At 40.8% G+C, this 19297-nt stretch overlaps 1 protein-coding gene across 1 annotated transcript in view; it reads right to left on the bottom strand.

Annotated features, from left to right (window-relative positions):
* Window positions 1-19297, bottom strand: part of FAT4 (FAT atypical cadherin 4) — a 268723-nt gene that overhangs the window by 145421 nt on the left and 104005 nt on the right. The gene's annotated exons all lie outside the window — the stretch shown is intronic.

The following is a 19297-nucleotide window of genomic DNA, read 5'->3' as shown; positions in this document are numbered from 1 at the left end:
CCTAGGCAGCTTGGGGGGGGGGCAGCCCAGGGAAAGCTGAGGGCAGGCACAAGCACAAATGCAGGCTGAGGGTGAGAAGAGCCCTGAGAAGAGGGGCGCGGGGGTCTCTGTTGACGATAAGCTCCAGGTGCGCTCGCAGTCCAGAAACCGACCGTGTCCTGGGCAGCATCACAAGCAGCGCGGCCTGCAGGGCGAGGGAGGGGGTTCTGCCCCACTGCTCCTCTCTCGTGAGGCCCCACTGGGAGTACCGTGCCCAGTTCTGGAGCTCCCAGAAAGGACGGAGCTTTTTGGAGTCCGGAGGAGGGGCTCAGAATTGCTCGGAGGGCTGGAGCTCCTCTCCTGTATAAGACAGGCTGGGAGAGTTGGGGATGTTCAGCCTGGAGAAGAGAAGGCTCCAGGGAGACCTTAGAGCACCTTCCAGTACCTGAAGGGGCTACAGAAAAAGCTGGGGAGGAGCGTTTTACAAGGACAGGGAGCCATAGGACAAGGGGGAACAGTTTAAAACTGCAAGAGAGTAGATTTAGACAAGATATCAAGAAGAAATTCTTCACTATGAGGGTGGTGAGACACTGGCACAGGTTGCCCAGGGAAAGTTGTGGCTGCCCCATCCCTGGGGGTGTTCAAGGCCAGGTTGGACAGGGCTTGGAGCCACCTGGTCTGGTGGCAGGTGTCCCTGCCCATTCAGGGGGGTTGGATCTAGATGACCTTTAAGGTCCCTTCCAACCCAAACCATTCTTGTGATTCTGTGACAAACCATATTCTTGGGCTGGGTGATCTCTCTGCCTGACCAGAAGCCCCTGGTTTCCTTACAGCACCTTTAAATTACCTGGAAAGCCTAATCCACTCTACCTGCAGTTACTGCCAAGTGTGAGGGCAGCCAGGGCCCAGCAAAAGTCTAATTTTGAATTTGCTAACTTTTAAATGTAAGCAGGGGTGTAAACACAGCAGTCAATCAAACTGAAGGCAGCAATTAAGCTGACAAGGTAAATCCAGTGTGACCAGGTAACAGATCAGCAAATACCCAGTTTATTTATCCTTGTGAGGTAGTTAATGAACCTGTCAGTGGATTTTCTAACATGGAAATTAAGAAGAGAAGTTAGGTGAAAAGAAAGGGGGAGAAGGCATAATGTAGAGTTGGAAGAGCTCTGAGGATAAGTCCCCTCTCTGTTCTCCTGGATATGATGAAAAAAAGGGAGATCAAATAAACATTAGCAGGAATCTTGACTGGAAGTGGTCAGTAAGGAAGAACTGGAGGTTCCTGTCCCTGACTGATGTTATCACCTAACAGAAAGAGATACTCAGCTTTTTCTTGCTGCACTAGTTGGTTCAGTAGGAGATGGCAAACTACAAACTATTCCTAGCAGAAACATCTCCTGGCCTCTTGTTCAATAAACCAGTATGAAACAACTCAGAAGGGATGGTGGTTCCTGTCTGCCTGCCTGGGCTTTGTGACACTGTGAAGGTCTGCACCAGTTCTTTGATATTTAACTCCACCTACAGGCGTGCATCGACCCTTGCCTGCAGCCAGCAATTCCCTGGGTCTTCTCAATAGGCAGCCTTGCATATCTAAGTGGTTTCTTTATTTGTACTGCAAACGTTTTCCTGGTTTAGATGAGGTGTTTAGAGTCAGCAGAAAACAGCAGTAATACTGTATTCACAATTTAAAAAAGAACACACGGGATGGAGAAGGAGGGTTCCTGATGTACCTTAATATCTGCCTTAGTTAGAATAACTCTTCAAGCATTCACCGTGGCTTAATTACTGGAGGTTTTTCTCATTACATGGGATTTTTCACATCTGCCAGCTAGATTTGAGCTCCAAGTCAAAAAACACAGCACTGAGAAACATGGTGGGCATTCTGACCCATCTGGAAGGGCTTTGGTCCAATCACTAACTAATAGATTAGAATGAATCATTAACTGAGTACATTGTATGTGGAACAGATACAATCTTGTTCCAACACTGTTCAGGCTTTTCTGGGCCCACAGTCTATACTTTTCTCTGGGCTCTTCTCTCAAAGGTCAAAAGCAAAAATGCTGCTGCAAAAGCATGCAAATTCAAAGATACAAGATCTCAGCATTAGCCTTTTAAGTACTGTACATCTGTGGAAAGCAAATTGCATATAGTTCTGGAAAATACAGCAATTAGAAAATGGGAGAACAGATTTTAAAGCAGTGGGGTGATTCTGCCCCTCTACTCTGCTCTGGAGCTCTCAGCACAGGAAAGGCAAGGAGCTGCTGGAGAGGGTCCAGAGAAGGGCCATGAAGATGATCAGAGGGCTGCAGCACCTCTGCTATGAAGACAGAATGAGGGAGTTGGGGCTGTTCAGCCTGGAGAAGGCTCTGGGGAGACCTTAGAGCCGCCTTCCAGTACCTGAAGGGGCTGCAGGAAAGCTGGGGAGGGGCTTTTCACCAGAGAGGGTAGTGATAGGACAAGGGGTAATGGTTTTAAACTGAAAGAGGGTCAGATTTAGGTTAGACATCAGGAAGAATTTCTTCACCACAAGGGTAGTAAGGCACTGCATTAAGTTTCCCAGGGAGGCTGTGGAAGCCCCCTCCCTGGGAGTGTTCAAGGCCAGGTTGGATGAGGCTTGTGCAGCAGGTGTCACTGCTCATAGCAGGGAAGTTGGAACCTGATGATCTTTAAGGTCCCTCCCAACCTTAAGCTTTCTATGATTCTATGAATGCCTGTCAGTATCAAATAAATATATGAGCTATGATACATGCCTCCTCGCATTGTATTAACATAAAACAATATACATTGCAAAATTTTGCAACTAGCATGTGACAATGAATCAAACAACATCTATTTGTCAGTTTACAGGCTGTGTAATTTAATTTGGGGGATAATATATTTGATTTAATATCATGACTGTAAATATTGGCAAGTTGTTTCAGAAATAGAATTTGCTTAAGTCTTCTGTATCCAGATGTAAAACTAGCCTAGATGTAGTTCTAGATACAAGACAGCCACAGAAGAAAAAAAGCAACCCTGAAATTGCTAAAGTGTTCTAGTATGTCAAAATTCCATTTCATAGGATTCAAAAAGGTTTTTTAATCAAAACATTTACAGAAAATTATATAAAACTGTACAGAAATTTTTCAGATACAAAAATTATTTCAGGCTTTTTTTTTATATATAACATTCTTGTTGCAGCTGTATTATATTTTTAATGTGAGCTTCTATTTCAAACATAGGTAAAGTTAGGAGATGTTTCAAGAACAACAGTTTTACTTTGTTCTTTTTTATTTTTGAAAAAAAAAATTCAGGGCTAAGGACAAAAAAATCTATTGCAATTGAAGCAGCTATGGCAGATATAAACTGACACAAAACTGCCTGTGGTACTGTTGGCAGGACATGTTTTCAATGAGTTAATGGAACAGTGAGATAAATCCCTCAGGATCCATTCTCTCCTCTGTCACTGCCACTAATTTTGCTTCCTGAAAGATTAACAGTTTATTTAGATGAAGCTTTGGGTGTGACTGTCACAAACAGTGCATTATTTCTACAATGTCCTCAGTAAAGAGACAGGCCAGGAAAGAAGGATAGAAGACAATAAGAAAAGCTTGTTGCCCAGCCACAGGATCATGGCCACCAGCTCTCCTGGGTCCTGACCTTGTTGAGAAGCTCCTAGGAACACACTGCAAGGCACATCGAAGACTCCCCACCTTGCCTCGAGGAAGGGAAGGTAGGAGGAACATGCAGGGGTAGGAAGCAGGAGATAGATCATTCATCAGCCCCAGCAGAGTTTGTCCCTGTACTCAGACTGAAGCGAAACCAAGTCTATAATTTTGTTGGCATAGTAAAGCTACTAAAGAGCTAAAGCTTGTAGAAACTGGGACCATCTCCAGTGGAAGTGCTACCTGAGTTGCTGCGAAAAACCTAAAATTCTGGGTGCTTTTAAGAAAGTTTGTTGGGTTTTGGCTTTTTTTGCTTAACATAAGGGCAATAAAATAAAAAGGAAGAGAGGTCTTAAAACTCAGAGAAACCCTCCAAATTCTTCCCCAGAGCCCACTGGAAACTTTACATGTAGATCTGTTTCCTCTTTGCAATTCTTAGAGTCTCTAGGTAACCCATGGCAGAGAGACATCCTAAGACAGCTTCTACTTCACATTGCATTAGCCTAAGTCTGGAGTAGCTCTGCTCATGTCAGTGCAATTACTCTGGTGGTACATCAGCAGAAGCATGGGTACAGTTTTGACCCATTTTTGATTAACACAAATACATTTAGATACAGTTACGGCTGTGTTCCACCACTCATAACTTGTAAGAGTGGAAATAAAGTGAAGAAAAGGTCATTTTGCACTTTTCCTCTTGCCTACAGCTCTGTTGATAACACAGCCCAACACTTCATCAGGCTTTCACCTCCAGATACAGAAAAAGCAATCTAATCCCAACAGTGTCTCCAGCTCACACTCCACTCCAAAGTCTTAATAGCGATCTCATAGTGTCCAGTGTCAACAGATCAACACATCTGGCTGTCACATTTAGTGTGTTTCCAAGGCTGTTTTGCCTAAAGTGGCCAATGATGCTGCTGAAATGCTGTACTGGAAGTCACAGAAAGTAGAGAAGCAAGTGGAGGGCTGATGAAAAACAGGGGACAGGGAGGAAGGTTTTGAGCACATTTTCTTCCTGTGTAAGCTAAATGAAAATTGAGTATGTATCTATTATCTCACCCAGAGCTAAGAAATCTCAGGCTTATAATCAGGTATTACAACAGACAGACAATTTTGTTCTGCAGCCAGAATAGGAAGTGGTTATGAATGCAGCAGATCTGGTGGGTAGGTTTCTGTGTTTTGTACTTGATGAGCTGAAGGCAAGACCACAAAAGCCCCACTTGATGCACTGTGCTTCTGGATAATGCAGGACTTGGCACTGGGCACTTTCATTATTCCTTGCAGGCAGCTGGAATCCTGCCCATACTTACATCATTATGGTTTACGGCTGGACTCTATGATCTCAAAGGTCTTTTCCAACCTAAATGATTCTATGATCATCTACAGATCCCAGCTTAATTCGTAGTAGGAGACATCAGAGTCCTTTTAGGAAGGACTTGATCTTCTCACCTGCCTAATGTCATTCCTGCAAGGGCATGTGGTGGAGCTGGAAGCTGTTCAGAAGACTGCCTAGGTCTTCCCAGTAAATAGTTCCTAGTTTCATTAGGATGATAGATAAAGGAAATGTCACCACACAGCTCCAGAAAGATATTCCTGTACTCTGACATGCAGTAATCAAATCAATTTACTTCTCCTCAGCACTGCACTGGGGAATTTTGTAGTCAAGAAATTAGACTTATATCTTCTTAAAATCTTAGCGTGGCCCTGGGATATGCCAGCAGCTACTGTTTCAGTGTGAGCGATGCTCCTTGTCCCTATACACACAACTTTATGCTGTATTAAAATGCATTTTGGGCTGAGTTCAGCTCCCCAGTAGGGTAAAGATACCAAATAATGCAGCTTCTCTGGGGACGTGACCACTCATATTCATTTTTTTCCTATGGCATGTGCTGTATCTCTGTCAAAAAGCTTTCCAAATTGCTCTGAATAACTGACTTATCCTTTTGCTACACCCCACAGTTTGCTGTCAGCAGATGTTTTTATCAGAATTAATTTTGTCTCCTTCTAGACCATTGGTAAAAATCTGGAATAGTATTTCACCAAGACTAGGTGTTTCCCAGCAAAGCCACTGAAAACACACTAACAAAATGAAGATACTTCATTTACTCCTCTTTTTTTTTTTTTAGGTCTACTGGTGTTAACATATCAAACACAGACTGCTCTCTGAGGGGGGATATTTTATCGGAATTCATATGGGACAGTTAGATACTGTAAAGAAACTTAATAAAACTACTTACAAACCTAATATCAAATTTAGTTTTTGTTAGATTTTTGTTTGCTTGTGTCTTAGATAAATCCTCTTTTTAAATGTTACAAACCAACTTGGCATGAATTGCTAACTCAGTGCTTGGGCAGCAGAGGAGCCTCCTGTGATCGTATGACGAACAACAGACTAACCAGTTCGTGCTCTCCAGCCTGTGTAAATATGTAACATTAATATTTGACTTACTTATTTTTCACTTATATATTCAAGGATTTGTTTACAATAAGCATTCCAGGTTGTAGGAGCCAAGAACTATTATACTTTTTTTTTTAATGCAGAGAATCCAGAATAGCTGCTTTGCTGACATTATGGTATCCAGCCATCAGATGACAGGAAAAGAGACAAATGATCCACTGAGTGCCCAGCAGCTGCCAAGAATGGAGGAGATCTTTCAGACCATTGAAAGCAGTTAACAAAAATATTTGTTTTCCTGGAAGAATTATACCTCAATGAAAATTTAAAGCACATACTTATGTCAACATTTAGCAGTCATTTCTTCAAGCCACCCTGCCTTACAGTCTTAGGGTTAAGTAGAAAGTCAATAAGCCTGGTTTTACTATCTCAATATATGATATAGGCATTTAAACTAGCAGTTGATACTGGGGATTTAAATTACATTGGTAGGTATTCACATTTAAGGTCAATCATATATGCTCCTTTTATTTGGAAGAATTAACTTCATTTTTATTTGTCGGTTTTGTGGAGGGAAAGATTTCAGGCAGGAGGGGATAGATTTCCAATTTTGTGGTTCACTAGGGGTTTGTGTGTTTTGTAAAGCTGTATAATTTTACAGCTGCCAAGATGAGAGCTACAATCCCTGACTCATATTTCCTTGTGGTACCTATCTTTCTTTTTTGTGTGTTTGAAGAAAACAAATGTTTTCCTCATCAGTGGTCTAGTGTGAGTTTTTTCAGGAGCTTTTTCCATGGGACCAGTCCTATCATAACCCACATAAAACAACGTTTGATAATTCTTTATTTGTTGTCATTGTTACAGCCTATGTTCCCTGTCTCGATGCCAGTCCAAGACAGCTTATTTTAGTGGCCTATAAAGCCCCTCGGAGGTGATGTTTCTGTTCTAGCAGGACTTCATTGGACATGCTACAATGATTAAATTGTTTGATAACTACGAAAATCCTCAAAGCATCTCAAGAGACCACGCTTCAGACTAGTTTAATCACAGGCACATTTTAGAATCTGCTTTCCCCTCCAAAGTGCTCCTTGAGGCCCTAGACTTGCACAGTAAACAGAAATTCTAGGTATGACCATAAAATTGTGCATTTCCCACTACAAAACCTGATGGCAAAGGTTTTATTAATTGTATTCTCTTAAATAAACAGCTGCAAATTATAAGAATTTCCCACCTTTTCTTACCAGTTTCTTGACTTCCTATAATGTTTTCCTATCTTTTTATCTGAAAATGGATTTGCCTTATTCCTCTCCCTAATCTGAGATTTCCTGAAGAGGGGGCACCATCTGTTTGGTGAATGATTACACCTAATCCTCTCTGGTTCTTTTACTGAGCTTTTTCTGTTAGTTCATTTTACTAACTGCATTCGAGTTTGTAACACCACCATTTCAGTTAGGAGCAGATGCAGTGGAAAACACCTTTGCTTCATTGCCTTCTCTTTTGATGTTACAGGAAATTCTAACTTTTTTCAGGATGCATTTTAGCAGTTATTAGGCAGAAAAATGTCAATTTAAATCAATAGGTATTGAACCAAACAATTTCATTATTATTCTGCATGAAAACCAGATGTTTGAGTACAAGTGGCCAGCAGTAGGGTGACAGGCAAGTTAGAAGTAACATAAGCCAGCCAGTAGCCAAGAGATAGTTTAACCTTCCTGACAAGACGGTTGTTCTTCCACAACTGGCCTTCATAGGGCCTTTCAGGAGTCACTCTTGCTCTCCCAAGGTCCACATGTCATCAGTTGAAAGACACATTTTAAAATCTGTACGTGTAAAGGTACACAATTGCTACTGCTCCTGGAAAAGAGGAAGAGTTGGCTCTCTTCGATTTGTATCATCATACCCAGCTCTGCCTAGGACTTTTTTATAAACACTGCCATGGGCCAGAGCCGTCACCTCAGTGCAGGAAAACATCCTGAAAGTTGATGTTATGTGGGAAATCCTACCTGCAGACATGGGCAGCATTATTATTATTTTCAAACATGCAAACCCCCTTCTCACTGGTTACAAGTCAGCAGTTTCGTCCTGGCCTGGCTGTGCTCTTCCCTCCTGCCAAGGCTGCAAGGCAGCTTGCTGTGGCTCACATGGCACCATAAGCAGAGCAGGTCCACAAAAAAGCAAACTAGATCATACATCATGCAGCCCTGCTACTGATATGCCATATTTAGTCCTCGTAATATTCAAGTTTGACTCACTCTGACACTAAAGAATTTGGACTGGGGTGGTCATAACCTCTTCCTGAGGATTACGCCCTCCAGGACAGGGACTGCAGCATCACCCCTTTTGGGTGTAATTCAAGCATCCATTGCATTCCTAGTCACAGCAGTGAGAGCTGAATTGCTCTTTTGATATTTAGCACTTAACAGACTTTCTGTGCTTTGAAAAAAAGCAACACTAAAATGTTTTTCTCCACCCATGTTTTATAGCCTAGGAATATACTGGTCTGAATGTAGTAGTTTTGTTTTTCAACACCTGTCTGCAACAGCACATCTTTTTCCTTAACAGCTTGAATATTCAGCAGTGCTGTTAACTGTATATTGTGGCTGTGGCATTTTTTATTTTAAATTAAGGGATTTTTTTAATAGCTCACAGCCTGGCTGTTGGTGAAACCTTGTTGAAGTCAGCAGCTGCCACATTTTTTAAGGTTTTTGAGAATATCCTCTACAACTCCAGTGTTAGAGTTCAGCATTATCCCACTCCAAGTCAGACTCCCAGCAAAGGAACAAAAGTCTCCCATCAGATTCACATAACTTCCAAACAGGAAAAAGAAAACCAAACTGAAACAAAATCAGGAAACATAAGAAAGACCCTCAACAAGTAGAAACCCTACAGTTCCCAGAAATAACTGTACTGGATCTCTAGCACTTATTAATAACACCTTAACTGTCCCTTAGTCATAAAAAACCCACAATGCTTTCTGCAATTTTAGACTGTCAAGTTTACTAAAGACGATTTTGATAATGAAACTGCAATTTCCTAGGAACCCACAAGATGGTAGAGTTCAGCTGAGAAGCGGCATCATCTACACCAAGTTACTACTGCCTGGACCATGAATATATAGCATTATTAACTAAGTCCTAATTAACTTTGCTAATGTTCCAGAAGCTTAATTTCAACCTTTTCTTTCCCCATAATCTGTGTAAACATTTGGAGAGCTTTTCATTGCTTGCTTAGCCTTTGTTACCCATTTGAAAGAAAGACAATGAATGTACCTCATTACTCCTTCCTTAATGGAGATTCCTCTTTGGATGGCATTCTCTCATCTGATGTATTTAATAATGAGATGCAACTACTGACACTGAGACATTGAGAAAAAAAAAAAGACTATTTGTCTTTAAGCCAATGAATCTGTAATGCAGCTTAGTACGTCAGTTACTGTGAAGCTTCTGGGCTTTTACTCAGTGTTCATTTAAAAACCTCCATCTCCAGATCAGAAATACAGCCTATTAACCAGTAAAACAGCTTTGAAAATCTACAAATCTGAAAGGTAAATCTGTTCTTTGGAGTCCAACAGCTTTACTGATAGTCTTCCTGATGCTAAGTGGTGCTTTATTGACTCTTCTATTATTAAGCAATTTGTTCAAGAAACAGAAATAACATACCCATAATTTTCAGATTCAGTATTTGAAGCAGTGAAGCCATTCATGCAAAAATGACTAGACCTCAGAAGAATAAAATTTGGGTATAAATTTGGCCTACAATGGCACTTATTTCAGCATGGATTTAACTAGAGGATAAAGCAAAAAAGCTAGGAAAAAATCTGGTTAGATATTTTGACATACATTACCATAACATACATGTTTTCAGGGCTTTCTCCACCAACCATTCCCCTACAGAACTGAAAGAATCACCCAAAGGCAGCTCCCACCTCTCAGCATCCTGCAATCCTCTGGTCAGATGTTGTAGGTACAACCAGAAAAGCCCTAAAGTAGCCCTATTCTCTACCCTAGTCCTTTCTTCAGGGCTGTGCTTATAGACCCCAACAAATGAGCTCATACTGAGCTGCTGATGCAAGGACAGCTAACAAGGCTCAGCCCCTGCTGATTAGCTCCTCAGACTCATCATTTGGATGCTTATAGTAGTAGTTATAGTCGTGATCTGCTCAACCCAAGTTGCTAATCATCTGTGAAGAAACAACAGGAGCTAAATTTAAGAGACAGTTACCTGCATTACATTCACAAACATGTACTCCCTACAAGGGGGGAAAAACAATACTGCCTTTCTCAAAAATGTTTAAAAATACTTTAGAAAAATTGAAGTGCAAACTGCATGCAAAGTTGGGCCAGACCTAAGTGGTGCATAGGCCTTATCCTGCATCACCTTAAAGCAAACTACTTTATTTCATACTCAAGAAAAAAAATAAGTATCACACCATTAAATCAGGCTTGGAATAGCATAGACCAAAACTTTAATGTCTTTACTAATCATACAGTGATTTACTATGAAGGCTTTTTGATACTAAAAGGAAAAACCTTGGAGCCCTCAGGCTGTACAGAAGGTGAAATTAATCATGTATTCTGTTAATTAATTTGTTTCATCTTTCACTGATTAAGTAACTAAGGCAGAATCTTATTTAAAACAAACAATCAAAAACCAAACAAAAACAAAATCAAACCAAAGAAACAAAAAAACCCCACAAACAAAACCAAAAAGGAAAGCTAGGAATATGAAAATTCTAACATATAATGAAGAGACCCAAAAGGTGAGGCACTTTATATCACTGCTTAATGGCGTCTTAGAAAGCACCTTCATAACTCTAACGTAAAATATAACAATCAAGTGCTGGCTGGGACTTGTGAATGGAAGCTGGAACTCACACCAGGTGACAATAAATGAGGAACAGTTACTTATCACAGGAAAAGTAGCTGCAGTGCCTCTGTGGCACTGTGTTTTTGGCTCCCCATGGACAGGACACCTGACGGGCACCTGAGAGGGAATTGCTGGGGATGCTGCTGCTGGCAGTGCCATGGTCCTTTGTCTCCCTGCAGGGCTGGAATCTCCTCTACCAGGGAGAAAGGGTGCAGGATTTTCAGAAGCAAGGCTGTGACCTTTGTAATAATAGGGCAGTTACAGCTGAGGTGATGCCCACTGGGAATGCCAGGGCTGTTCACATCCCTAAAACAATAGCCAGCATCCTGCGGAAGAGCTGCACGACATGCTCTGTGCTCACATTTCCAAGGTTAGCTTCACCAAAAAGAGGAAGGTGACAAAGATTTCCTTCAGAGGTTGGCTGAGTCCTGAGCAAAGTGTGATAGACAGCCACTTTCTTCTGCAACCCCTGCCCTTGTCACCATAGACGTATTACTACGTGTTAAACACCAAGAGGCACTGCAGAGAAGAGATAAGTAAACTGATTAGCAGAATATTATCGTAGAATAGTTTGGGTCTGAAAGGACCTTTACAGGTCCTCGAGGCCACCTTCCCTGCAGCAAGCAGGGACATCATCAACTAGACCAGGTTGCTCAGGGCCCCATCCAACCTGATCTTCAATGATTCCAGGAATGGCGCTTCTGTTGCTCTAGCCTTTCTGAACAGAGTTGCCTCTTGAAGAGTAAGGGGAATTTGATATTGCCAAGATGATGGATTAACCCAGAGTTGGTCAAAATTTTCTCTTGAAAAAATAAGGACTTTCTCTTGAAATTTGATCCAGATGTTCAGATAACATGTCTGAATACACGTATGAGCACTCCAGTTGTTTTTCATTAAATCATATCTATTTCATTGTAGAGACACAATTAGAGTCTCTACATATAATTTGTGTTTAAATTCATAATTCAATACAATAATTAATGAGAAACTGCTTATCTCTTCTTCTGAGTGACCAGTCTCTGGAGTATGTAAAGATCTGCAAGATCGTTTACTTGGTTGACTTCAACCTGACTAACTAACCCTCATATGAGATCTGTGCCAGGTCATTCTAATATGCAATGTTATAAAATGGCGTATGAGACAAAAATGTACTTCATAGGGAAGTTAATGGTGTATAGTAAGGGAGAAAGCTTTATCAATTGTCTTATGTAAAATCAGCTATTAGAACTTACCAGAGAAAAAAATATCTAGGGGTTGTTGGTAACTACAACACTGATTATAAAGTATTTCCTTTTTCCCTACCAAATTCTAGAAAATTGCTAATTTTTTTATCATTTGGAAATGTGCCTGATTATTAAAAGAAATATAAAAAATCAAAGGAGGATAAAAAAAAAGATTGCATATGAAAGTTATGGTAGGTCTGCCAAGTTAGGAATTAAGTCAAATCATTTATAGAAATTGGCATCAAATCAGTTTTTACATTAAAACATAAGGGCAAGTTGGTCATTATGTTCAGCAGCAGTATTTGCTGCAATTAAGATTTTCTTTTAAAACATTCATTTTGACTATAATGCTTGCCATTGAAATGTCATAAAGAAATAAAGAAATTGGAAATGCAGAGTGAATCCCCACCTTTGTCAAATATTTGCTGTTCTACTGGAAAAGCCATGTCAGCCAAATAGTACTGACATTCCATATAGTGATGTTGGCTGATGATAGGATGGATCATCAGCTACTGAAGCAGCTTCTGCTTCCCACATGTTTAGAAATTCATTTCCTGGGAAATAAGGGCTTCTCCAGCATTGTGCTCACTAGTGTTTATACTAAATCATGTCCTTTGTCATGCCAAGGTTGTTTGTTGGCTTGTTTGTGGGGGTTTTTTTAACCAGTAAAGAAATTCTTGATAGGTATTGAGTGCAAAAGCTAAGCAGATGTGGGTAATTTGCCCCAATGTTATCTATCACTGTGGTTTTTGCTAAGATCCAATTACTTTGCGTTGTGACAAGTATTTAAACTGACTCATTAACACTGCGGAAAAGCCATTGGTGGAATCTTGAAATCCCCTGAAGATTGGGCAACTAAATCCAGGGCAGTGGCCACACTGCCAAAGTAGTGACTAAGGCAGCTCAGACCCCCATTGTGACGTTCCTGTCCGAGATCTTACAACATCACATTAATGGGATCTGAAAGAGCTCTCTATCCCTGGGGCAGTAAATAAGCAGTGTGCATCCTCTGTGTGGTACCACAGCAAATGAAGGGCTGAGAAGGCATACATCTGCATCTCAATGTTGCACATGGAGCCAAGAAAATATAAAGAAAGCATGTAGATTTGGTGTCTACATCCTCTGTTTAAGTAATTTTTTCTCTCTATATGTTGAATCAGTAGCTGTAGCCTTCATCACAACAGTCAGCAGTGGCCCTGGTTTGTTTGTTGCATTGAAGAGCAGAAAAAAACCCCACCAAATTTTACTGGGACTGATTTCATGCACTCAGGCACCTCTGTATTAACCCTTTCCCCAGTGCCTGCACTCCACATGTGTCCATGTAGAGAAAACCCATGTTCTTGCACAGCTGCCGGAAGCAGCAAGAAGTTGAGCCCTTGCCTCAGAGCACTGCCATGAAGAGAAAGCAAAGCCCATCTGATGCTCTTTGACATACAAGGTCTCAAGTTGTTTGATACCTTAAAAATAAACCTTCCCAGAACACAGAACTTCATGTGGAGATACATATATATATATATGTCTGTGAGTGTGTGTGAGCCTGTGTGTCTGTCTCTGCCAAGGAAGGAAATAGCAACAGGGAAAGAAAACCAGAAGGGGGAGAATGAGCACAGCAAATATTCCTTTCATACTTCTTCATTATTTGAAATGCTCTTGGAGTGGTAATCACTACCATTTCTGTCTTGATTTTCCTTAGGGGATACTTTAAGTGCAGACTGCAGTATACACTCTTGGCATTATTTCAGAATAACTGCTGTCCTTCAGCTTTTGCTATAGTACAGGATCACCTATGTTAGCAAAGTGAGGGTTTTTATTTATTTGTGTGCAATCTGGATTTGAGGCTAAACCACTTCACTTTCTTGAGGAATCACTATCCATATGGAAGAGCCACTGTCCATTACATTTGATCTATTTGATCTAGCAGTTCTACAGCTGACTGCTTCCTTTTCATTTTGAGGTAATGAGAATGAAAATGCTCAATTAAATTTTTTTCTGTTATCATTTTTTTCATTACTCCCCATTATGCTTTCTGAACATGTCAGGCTCAGGAGGCGGTAGGAATTGTAATCCAAAACTCACCCTGAAGAGAGAAAAGACTAAAGCTGCCTCTATTCCTGTGAAGCTCTGGGAAAAGCCGATTAAAAGCTGGCATTGTAACAGCCGGGAGTGGCCTGTGCGAGGCACTCGGAGCCCTCCAAACACCTTTCCATTTTCATTTGGCCTCTCTGAGCTTGGACTTCAGAGGAGGAACCAAAAGAACTGGCTTCCTTACAAAAGCAAACCTACCAGAACCCCTTTCCTAATGCGCCCATCACCCCAAAACTTGTTTAAGAGCCACTTTTTCAAGGCACAGTAAGGAGGAGGTACAACACAATTCAGTCCCTGCATGAAAATAAACATAAATAATTCCCTCATACACAATGCACCTGAAAGCAGAGGGTCCCTTGGCCAGCCTGAGTCCTCTCTCAGAGGAGCTACAGCAGATGTTTAACAATGATGAGGCACTGCAGGTATCCAAGTTTTGAGTATTTCTGCTTTGGCAGGAGTGATCTTTCATCTCTTGAGTATTTATTAGATGAACTCTCATAATTACATGTTCTAGAAATCTTGTTATAAATTTACCCCCCTGTGTAAGCTTAATTAGACAATTATGTGCTGTTAGAATATTTGTCTTCATAATCTGAGCCACATTTTGAGACAAATATTTAAATGCACAATAAATATTAGGAAAACTCATATTTTCACTCTGAAATAAACATTTTCATCCCTGCAGTTTTGGTGCCTCCTGCAGCCATCACTGTTTATGTCAAAGTGTCACTGCACACCAGGCTGGATTTGAGGCATATGTTTAAATGTGAAGCATAATCACACTTTGAGAAACGAAGGGTTGTCTCTGTATTTATCAGCAAACTTTTCTTCCTCTATGGGTTTCTCTTCACTCTGGAGGTGCTTCTGCCAGCCCAGCTCAGGTTTGCAGACAAGGAGGTTCATAGCCAGCTGTATCCTAGCACATATTCCAGGTGACATATCCAAACATATCTACTTTAAAATGTACTTTATAGCTTCCCTAATGGAGCAATTACCTTCAAATAGGAGGCAAAGCCAGAAGGGTTGTCGGCTGGACTATATAACCTTTAAAGGTCCTTTCCTACCCAACTTATTCTTGTTTCTGAGAAGACCCAAGAAGGCAAAGAAGCCTTTGGTTAGGCACAGCATCCTTGCCTTTGCCAAATGTGCTTGGAGAAGAAGACCGATGTGCTGTGGGCCTGGTGGTCTTGCTGTTGCAGTCACCCAGGGAGCAGCACACCTCTTGCCCATCTTCTGCCCCCAGATTTTAGTAGCTCGGAAGTGTGTGTGCTGGGGAGCAGAAGGAAAGGCAGCTGGGGCAGGGCCAGGCGCAGTGCAGCAGCAATAACACATTTCCCTTTCTTGCCCTGGAGTTTCTCACCATTGAACTGTTCCCCTTGTAAGTCATATCTTCTTAAAATTCACAAAAAAAAAGCAGCCTGACTTGTCTTACTAACTGTCATTTTCCATTTTCTGTTGGAGCTGCAGGAGTAATTTTGCACTGGTGGTGTTAGTGAACTGCTACACTTATGTTTTTGGCTTTGCAGGGTAAATCAGTTTTGAAAGTCTCTGCTTGGAGTGCAGGAGGCAAAGAGTTCTAGTGTGCAATCTGTGCAACCCCACTTGTCAGGCTGTTACAAGTCTGAAGTTGTATGTAGCAACTAGTACTGGGCTTGACAATTTAGAAACAGTGTAAAACTTGTTTCCTGATACTCAGCCATTTGTTCAGAGTTGTTTGTTGTTGTTGTTGTTGTTTTGTTGTTGTTTTTAAAGCCACAAAAATAAAACAAACAAAAAACCCCCCCAACAAACAAAACAACAAAACCAAACCCAACAAACTAAAGATGGTGTTAGAAGAAGTAACGTCTGCATCTAGGACTTTATATATGCCAGGAGATTAAATCTTGACAGATTAGATTTTGTTAAAGCATCCTCTCTAGCATAGGAAATGTCACACACTGTCATCTGAAGTTGAAGGCATTACCTATTTCCCACAGAATACTTTTTCTTAGTGTTACCTTGACGTATCCGAAGGACCTAAAGCAAAGTCAAAATCATGGCATGAAGAGCACCCACCTACTCTTCTGAGCTCTGTTGGGTGGCAGAAGGGAGAGCACAGGCTGGTAGGATGGGTGCAGGGAAGGAGAACCACAGCTGATCTGCCTGTTTGCCTGGAAACCTGAAATCATTGGTGGGCATTTCCCCAATTAAATGTAATTTGATAAATGCATGGATTTCTGTTTCTACAGAATGGTATGTGCACTAGGAAGCAGGTACAGTGATTAATGCTGAGAACTGTTCATACACAGCCTTGGCTCAGAATAGTTTCAACAGAAGCGTTTTTCAGCAGAAAATGCCATTAAAATGACATCTTCAACGGTGTCTTCTCCATCCATCTTCCTTTTGCAGAACTATTAATTTCAGTTCTTTTCCTGCTCACCTTGTGTATTTGGACATTAAGCCCTTCAGAACAGGGACTGAACTCGCTCCACATTCAAACCACCCACTCCACATGGGCATCTTTCCTTGTTTGGAGTCCCTTTCTGAAATGTAACCTCAGGTATAAACTTTAATTAGAGAAAACACCTTGCAGAAATATTCTGCATCACTTGTGCAGCCCCAGCTAAATGACAGAAAAAGTTAAGAAAAATAAAAAGCACTTAATGAAGAAAAACAGAATGTGGTATGATGAGATTTTGGTGTCATATCATAGTGACTTATGTTTTGACAAATTGTTTCCTATGAAATGTGAAGAATAAAACCCAGGGATTTGTTCAGCTGCTTATTCTGTTGTCTTAGATCTGGCTTCCTTCCAAAGGGGGTACACAACAAAGATGCTAGTGCTGTATTTCAGTTTCAAGTGTCAATTTCAGTAAGTATTTTTCAGAAAATGAAACTTCATTGTTACCCAAATACATTAAAAACAAATCAGCAGGACCTCTTTGTAATTATGTATGTTGCTAGCTATTTGCAAAATCTATTATTTATCTGTAATCCTTCAGAGGATGTAGTAGAAAAGGGCCAGTTCCTCCAAGTTTCCCCACTCAGAGTCTAAAAGGGTTTAATTGCACAGATGTTGATCTCAGCAGGGTACAGTAGCTCTCTGTTATTTTTTTTTAAAGTGAGAAAAAAAAGTTGAAGGTTTTGGGAAGCCACCAGGCCTGACTGCTGCTCCTGGCTGCCTGGTGCCTGAGGAAGCCTGAGAACACACTGTGATGCTTTGGCCCTCTTGCAGGTATAGTTTGGCTTTTCTAAGAGGGAAGATCTTTCTATATATTTTGCATATTTGCATGATATTTGCGTATAACTCATAAATTTACTAGACTTTTTCTTTTTTAAAAAGCTCGTTTGAATCATGTACATAATTTTTTACAATGCAAATTGCACTGGAAGAATCTTATTTCTCTTACGCAGCCAGGAAGGAAAATGTGAGAATGTCCACTTCTCAAGTAAAACAGAAAGAAAACTGTTAACCAAATGATGAAACAATTTTTTCAGCTGCTTTTCTAAATTTAATATAGCACCTATATATATATATATTTTAAAATTTGTAAATGTAATTTTGCTTTCATTCTTTCTGTTGCATTTAATGTGTATTGTGACTGGAAGACATCTGCTAATATGTTTTGATAGTATCCTCAAAAATGAATGATAACTTCATTTTTCTTCATTAATTAGTATTTCACATAATTCTCCACTTGTTTCATACCAGCTTTTGTTAGTTTTACCACAGCTATCTGAACCTCAATTACCACAATCTCCTTGTTTTTCAAAATAATTGAGTCTCCAGAAAGCTATTAATTACATTTAAAAGCACTAGTCTCAGCCAAGGCCCTTACTATGCAAACATATTCAGTGTTCCCATGACATTTGGATAATCAAGGAGGTACCATCTAAACTGCAGTCCTATGATTAGCCCACAACTGAATAATCTTCCCTGCACCTGTTGTGCTCCACAAAATGAATGGGATGTTTTATAAAATAATTTTTTAAAACCTGAAACAGTCAATGACTGACTCCAGTTCACCTCCTGAAATATTATTTAGTTTTCTCCATCAGCAAAGGACGTGACCCAAGATATCTACAGATTACTAGTAGGCTTTTTATTGGCAGAATTTTGAAATATTAAAGCCTTTGTTGCCCAGTGTGTCTTCTTTCAAACGTCTGTTTATAGATAAACTATTTTTAAAAAAAGTCCCCCAGTTACGTGGATCAATATCATTGACAGAAGGGAATTCCCATAAGGCACAATTAAATTCAGCAGCAAGCAAAATCCACTGACACTAGCTTTCTCACCACTGTCAAATGGGAAATTCTGGAGGATACATAATAGATATGGAATGACAACTAAATATAGAAAGATAATAATTCATAACTGATTACCAGAACAATATCTTACAATCTTTGGTTAAAATTCTCCCATGTTCTTTGGATTATAGAAGTCTGCAGTTGCAAACTGTTTTGTTTTGTTTTGTTTTGCTAGGAAGTGCCACTTCAGCCCACATGCGTTGTTCCCTCATTAAAAAAATCAGTGTCAGAAATGTGATATGCTGCAAACTGGAAGGGTATTTTGCTCAGCAGCAGCTGCTGCAGGTGGATTGGTGTGTACTGGGTGAACGTGCCACCTCTTGCAGTGTAGCAGGTGCCTGCAGTTTCAGGAAGGCTGCCCAGGCTTACACCACCTCCACCTGCAGGAGGTGCCGCTGGGATCCCACGCTGCCTGACTGGCCCCACATCCCTTTGTTCCTGAACAAAGAAGTCTCAAGGTAACAAACACCACAGATCCTTGCTCTATTATCCACATGCATTTAAAAATCTGTTCCTGTTTGCTATGAGGTGCTTTCACTAAGCTTCCTCCTTTTTATTGTCCTCCAGTGAAGGCAGTGCTCGGTACCCTCAAAACGTCTGGATTACTTTCTGTTTTCCAACTTGGTGTGTTTCCTTCTCCCCTTTAATGAAGACATCTTTCTGTCACACACCCTGTGGACTCTGTGTTGCACATTGGACCCACAGAGCACCTCCCAGTTCTTACGCCCCGTTCTTCCTGGCATCACCGCGGTAGCAGAGGGGAAGCTGCACCTTTGGTCTTGTACAGAGCTCTCTCCTCTGCGTGTCTGCTAATCTGACTTCCA

The sequence above is a fragment of the Chaetura pelagica genome, unplaced genomic scaffold (assembly GCF_000747805.2).
Source record: "Chaetura pelagica isolate M959 unplaced genomic scaffold, ChaPel_1.0 scaffold221, whole genome shotgun sequence".
Taxonomy (NCBI): domain Eukaryota; kingdom Metazoa; phylum Chordata; class Aves; order Apodiformes; family Apodidae; genus Chaetura; species Chaetura pelagica.
This window is presented reverse-complemented; position numbering and strand designations above follow the sequence as displayed.